This window comes from Cebus imitator, unplaced genomic scaffold, assembly GCF_001604975.1.
Source record: "Cebus imitator isolate Cc_AM_T3 unplaced genomic scaffold, Cebus_imitator-1.0 Scaffold553, whole genome shotgun sequence".
NCBI classification, from domain to species: domain Eukaryota; kingdom Metazoa; phylum Chordata; class Mammalia; order Primates; family Cebidae; genus Cebus; species Cebus imitator.
This window is the reverse complement of record NW_016107868.1, coordinates 197,635-204,442: the sequence shown is the minus strand read 5'-3', so window position 1 is coordinate 204,442 and position 6,808 is coordinate 197,635. Positions and strand designations below refer to the sequence as shown.

General features: G+C 43.8%; 1 pseudogene; it reads right to left on the bottom strand.

Annotated features, from left to right (window-relative positions):
- Positions 1 to 1,459: 1,459 nt before the first annotated feature.
- On the bottom strand, positions 1,460 to 2,275 carry LOC108293929 (annotated as a pseudogene).
- Between the last annotated feature and the right edge of the window lie 4,533 nt (positions 2,276 to 6,808).

The following is a 6,808-nucleotide window of genomic DNA, read 5'->3' as shown; positions in this document are numbered from 1 at the left end:
CCCCTGTGTCGACCTCCCATAGTGCTGGGATCACAGGCATGAGCCACCGTGCCCAGCCGATATTGATCTTTTTAATAATTCTACTTTTAATCTTTATTTGCTAGGACATTATACAGCTTTTACTCTTTCTTTGGTGGTTGCCTTAGCGACTACAGCATGCGAATTTTGTCTTGACAAAGTCTAATGTCAACTGGTATTTTTACCCTCATCCAGTGGGAGGTTTTTAAGCCCTGTAACTCCATATACCTCCCTCCAAATTATATACTTTTGTGGTCTTGTATCTATAAATATTTTAAACTGCACAAGACATTATTTTTGTTTTATATAGTTAACTATTATTTAGAGCTACTAGTTGCTATGCTCTAATATGTCCTTGATAATTTGTGTTGAAAACTCAATCCCCAATTCAACAGTCTTGAGAGGTGGGGCTTTTGGGGAAGAGGGTAGGTGAATGGATTAATGGGTTTGCTGGAGTAGGTCCACTCTCTCTTGCCCTTCTGCCTTCTGCCATGTGAGGGCTCAGCAAGAAGGCTCTCTCCTTGATCTTGAACTTCTCAGCTTCCAGAAATGTGAGGAAATAAATTTCTGTTCTTTATAAATTACCCAGTCTGAGATATTCTGTTATAGCAGCACAAATGAATGAAGACCCTAGCATAATTACTATCTTTATTGCTTTGTATTCCTTCCTCTATTTCTGACCTTCTGCATGGGCTCATTTTCTTTTTACCTGAACACCTTTTAATACTTGTAGTATAGGCTTGCTGGGGATGAATTCTCACTCTATCTTGAAAAAAATCTTTATTTCTACTTCATTCCTGAAGAGCATTTTTACCATTTGTAGACGTTTGCTAAGCCACTATGGCAGCTATTCTTCTTCAGCACATTGAAAATGTCATGTTAGGCCAGGCGCAGCGGCTCACACCTGTAATCCCAGCACTTTGGGAGGGGAGGCCAAGGGGGGTGGATCATGAGGTCAGGAGTTCGAGACCATCCTGGCCAAGATGGTGAAACCCTGTCTTTACTAAAAATACAAAAATTAGCCGGGTGCAGTGGTGGGTGCCTGTAATTCCAGCTACTCAGGAGGCTGTCAGGAGAATCGCTTGAACCCAGGAAGCGGAGGTTGCAGTGAGCTAAGATCTCGACACTGAACTCTAGCATGGGTGGCAGAGCAAGACTCCATCTCAAAAAAAAAAAAAAAAAGTCACATTATTGTCTTCTGGATTCCATTGCTTCTACTGAGAAGTAAGCTATTATTTCAGTTGCTGTTCCTTTTAAGATGGTGTCTTTTTTTCCTCTGGTCGCTTTTTTTTCCTAAAAATAAACTAGAGATCTGAAGTGATTTTACCTTTATTTCCTTCACTTTAAGCCAATCATGAAATTTCACAGTGATTTCTGGGGTAGGGGCAGAAGGCAGGCAGTACTAAGAATCATCCTGCAGAGGTGCAGGCAGGGTGGGCCCTCACTGGGGCAGCTGGAGGAGCACGGACTGCCCCACCAGCAGGCAGGTGATGCTCCGAGAGCTGAGAGCTGGTACACGATGTCCTCAGTAGCTTCCAGCTTGCGCAGCTCCAGCAGGCAGTCCCCTGCGATGGCCAGTGAGCTGGCGATCAACTTGGCGGCCTTGGAGTCACCCTCGGCAGGCATGATGGCCGCCTTTTTCTTCTGCTCAGCCTTTTCCACCACAAATCTGGCCCTCTCTGCTTCCTGATGAGCCATGTATTTCGCTTCCATCACTTCTGTGAACTCCTTCCCAAGGTCAGATGTGTCAAGGACACGTGGTCTGGGATGAGCCCAAAGGTGGCTGCTCGCTCAGTAAGGTCGTCGCCCACCTGCCTAGAGACCAGCTCTCTCTGGGCAATTAGTTCTCTAGCATCAAAGCGAGCCACCACTGACTTGAGAATCTCGGTGGTGATGGATGGCAGCACATGCTCATCACAGTCCTCGCAGATGCTGGTGAAGATTGGAGGAAGCTGGCTAGCTACTGGCCGGAAGAGGATACGCAGTGTGATGTTGACATTCTGTAAATCTTTGCTACCAGTGATGACTGGCGTATTAGGTGGTTGAGAACACCAAAGATAATTGGTTTCTGTATCCATGGGGTGAGAAAGTGAGTCCCTTCCCCTACCACAATGTCCTGTCCTCCACAAACCGGTCAAAGATGACAGCTCTGTGCCCAGCATCCACAGCATGTAAGGCAGAGTTAACCACATCTCCTGCCTGCAACAGCTAAGGCCAGGCCAAACTTGCTAATGAACTCAAACACCTTGCCAGCCATGTTTTCTTCTGCTGGACCCTCTCACAACTGCTTCCATTCTGACCTCCACTAGAATTCCCCTACCACACATACTGTGCATGACTGAGCACTCCTCCTCTGCCCTGCTCTCTTTCCCTGGCTGCTCTTTAAGAGTTTCTGAAACAGGCTCAGTGGTTCAGGTCTGTAATCTCAGCACTTTGGGAGAACAAGGCAGGCGGATCACGAGATCAGGAGTTCGAGACCAGCCTGACCAACATGGTGAAACCCCATCTCTACTAAAAATACAGAATTACAGGTGTGTGCACCTGTAATCCCAGCTACTTGGGCGGCTGAAGCAGGAGAATTGCTTGAATCTAGGAGGCAGAGGTTGCGGTGAGCCAAGAGTGCGCCATTGTACCCCAGCCTGGGCAACAGAGGGAGACTCTGTCTCAAAAAAAAAAAAAAAAAAAAAGAAGAGTTTCTGTCTTTCTACCCTGTGCCGTGGCTCATGCCTGTAATCCCAGCAATCCCAGCACATTGTGGGACCGAGCCAGGTGGATCACCTGAGGTCAAGAGTTCAAGACCAGCCTGGCCAACATGGTGAAACCCTGCCTCTACTAAAAATTAAAAATACAAAAATTAGCTGTGCGTGGTGGTGGGCACCTGTTATCCCAGCTACTTGGGAGGCTGAGGTAGGAGAATTGCTTGAACCTGGGAGGTGGAGTTTGCAGTGAGCTGAGATCACACCACTGCACTCTGGCCTGATAAGAGTGAAACTCCGTCTCAAAAAAAAAAAAAAGTTTCCAAGATGGCTGAATAGGAACAGCTCCAGCATGCAGCTCCCAGCAAGATTGATGAAGAAGGTGAGTGATTTCTGCATTTCCGAGTGAGGTATCTGGCACATCTCATTGAGACTGGTTGGACAGTGGGTGCAGCCCAGGAGGGTGAGCCAAAGCAGGGTGGGGTGCCACCTCACCTGGGAAGTGCAAGGGGTCAGAAAACATCCTCTCCTAGCCAAGGGAAGCCATTAAGGACTGTACCCTGCACTCTGTCCCAGATACTGCACTTTTCCCAGGGTCTTCACAGCCCGCAGACCAGGAGATTCCCTCTGATACCTACACTGCCAGGTTTTCATCACAAAACTGGGCAGCCATTTGGGCAGACATTGAGCTGCTGCAGCAACCCAAATGCCCATCAGTGACAGACTGGATAAAGAAAATGTGGCACATATATACCACGGAATACTACACAGCCATAAAAAAGGGGTGAGTTCACATCCTTTGCAGGGTCATGGATAAAGCTGGAAACCATCATTCTCAGCAAACTAACACAAGAAAAGAAAACCAAACACTGCATGTTCTCACTCATAAGTGGGAGTTGAACAATGAGAACACATGGACCCACGGTGGGGGGGAACATCACACACCAGGGACTGTCAGGGGGTCGGGGGGTAGGAGATAGGGGAGGGATAGCATTAAGAGAAATACCTAATGTAGATGACGGGGTGATGGACATAGCAAACAACCATGGCACGTGTATACCTGTGTAAAAAACCTGCACGTTCTGCACATGTACCCCAGAACTTAAGAGTCTAGTAATAATATACATATTTTTAAGTTTCTGTCTTTCTTGGATTTTCAGCTGTTTTACTCCAATGTGCCTAGGTGAAAATCTTTTCCTATCCTACTTTGGGTTTGTAGGGCTTCTGGAATTGGTTGGACTGATGTCTGTACAAGATTTACTTCTTATGTCACCCCTGATCCATGCACTAGCCTTGTTGCCACAGATTCATATCTGCCCTCTGTGGTGGCTGTTCCCCGATCCTTGTCACACGTGAGTACAACCTGCCAGTGGCTTATCTCACACACTAGCCATGTACTTTCATGTCCTGCCCTGGGGCTTTCCCAGTGGGCTGAGGCATGAGATGCATACCATGGTACCCACTCAGTGCTCACATATACACGACCTTGAAGTGTGGGAGGTATCACGCCACGTAGTGGGCTCTACCCGACGGGAGAGGAAAACTCCTGGATAGTTTTCTCTCCCTCCCTCCTCAGAACCAGATTGTTGAAGTAACAGTTGCTCATGTACCTTTTCTGATGATGGGTTGTAAGACGAGGTAATAGGTTTGCAATGAGTGTTCGCCCACATTAGTATAACACACTCTACATCTGTACTATGTCCTCCCCTATCTCACACCAGTTTTACCCCACTCTTGTGCTTGTGGGATTACACTTCCCAGTAAAGTGTACCTGTAAGCTTTTGCCTCAAGTTCTGCTGTGTAGAGGGTCTGGGCTATGACGTTTTTAGTCAGTTTGGAAATTTTTCAGCTATAAACTCTTCAAATGCTTATTCTGACCCACTTGCTCTTTCCTTTTGTTTCTGGAACTCAAGTGAAATGCATGTTAGTTTTTCTTCCTTCACCACATCCTCTGGGTTTATTATTCTCTCTTACGTAATTTTTATCTGTTTGTCTCTCCACACTTCATTCAGTTTTTTTTTCTGTCCTCTCTTATAGTAATTCTCCTTCAAATCTGATGTCAAACTCACCCACTGAATTCTTAGTTTCAGTTACTACACTTTTTAAAGTTCGAGTATTTCTGGGTACTTCTTTTTAAAATCATCTATGTTATTTCTGCACAGTTTTCAGCTTTCTACTGAATTTTCTATTTTAGATTTGCTTACTTGGCTATAGTAAGTATAGTTATTTTAATATCTAGATCTGTTAGTTCCAATATCCAAAACCCCCAACAGATCTAGGTCTGTTACTTATGGTTCTTTTGGTCTTCATGTTGTCTTTCACCTCATGTGCTTGGGTAAATAGGAGTGTGTGGTGGACATCTTATTTGAAAGGTTGTTCACATAATTTGAGCCCCAGAAGATACCTCTCCCCAGAAAATATTTTCATGTGTTTTGATCAGGTCCCTTTCAGCCCTGTCCTCTTGGGCAACCTCAATCTGATTTCAGAGACTAGACTTCTATGGGCTACCCAGATCACTGGAAGCTGGCTGTAGTGTGAGGAGGGGCTGCTTTTTTTGTTTGAGTTCACCCTACAGTTGGGGTACTATCATTTACGTAAATGTGTGTGGGGTGGGTGCTAATAGGACTTTTCCCTTAGTGAGACCCGGACTCCAACTTTTGAACCCCTTTTACCTTACAGCGGTCAAAAAGAATCACTCCTCCTTTTAGCTGGAAAATGTCCTAGAGGTAAATAATCCCAACTGCCAGGACGCCTATCTTCCAGATTTTTCTAAAATCTAAATGAAATGAAAAACAGGTTGTCAAACTATGCACCAGCAGAGTCAAGCTGGCAATAATTTTTTTCTGTATTGATAAAGAAATACGATAAATATTTCTATGCTTTAGAAATACATAGATAATCCTAAAAGAAGCTAAACATTGCAGCTTCGACTCAGTATTATACCCAGAACTACAATTTATCAAGTAAGAAAATGTATCCACTAAGGAAAGTAATCAAAAGTACAGATTATGTTGGAGGTTATTTTGAAAGGACATAATACTAATTCCTAATGTGTGTTTCACAATGACTCTGGTCAAATAATACTTCCTGGAAAACTTTACATTAATAGACGACAAAGCACAGATAACATTAACTCAAATTCACAAGAATCTCTATCTCACAAAGAGAACAAGATGGGCAATTCTCGTGAACGTTTGCAATTTAACAGCCGGTGCAGTGGCTCACGGCTGTAATCCAAACACTTTGGGAGGCTGAGGCAGGTGGATCACCTGAGATAAGGAGTTTAAGACCAGCCTGGCCAACATGGTGAAACCCCATTTCTACTAAAAATGCAAAACTTAGCTGGGCTTGGTGGTGTACATCTGTAATCCCAGCTACTTGGGAGGCTGAGGCAGGAGAATCACTTGAACCCAGAAGGCGGAGGTTGCAGTGAGCAGAGATCACACCACTGTACTCCAGCCTGGCAACAGAGTGAGACTATGTCTCAAAAAAAAAAAGTTTGCAATTTAACATCTTACCAAATAATATTCTTTGAACTTGATTTATGATGCAAAGCAAAATCCCTTTGTTGCTGTGGGGGAGATGGTACATCACCTTTATTTATTTTTAGATAGATCCTTAGTTAATTACAAGGACTCAAATTAATTAGCATTTTTTACAAAAAGCAGCCTCTGGAGATTGAATTTACTTGCAGTTATGGAGAAAAAACAGACAAGGATATTATCTACTAACAGTGAAATGGTAAGTTATAGCATTTTTCTTCTCTAGTCTCCCATTTTTGTTGTTATAAAACCTAAATCTGCATATGATCTCTTATTACTTGAGCCTCAAATTTGCTTTCTCTTAAATACAAAATGTACAGTTTCAATACTTGCACAAGACAGTTTTGATGCATTCCTTTAAGGCTACAATATATACAACACTTTATCAGTATTACCACTATATACAGGCTTATCATAGTCCACAATATCACTAATATACCTTATACAATCCTGAAAGTCCACCGGACCGTGTAGCTCAGTTCCATCTCTCCGACTACTGAAATGTGGTAGTTTCTATTTGAATGTGAATATACAAATCCTAGACAAGTTCTA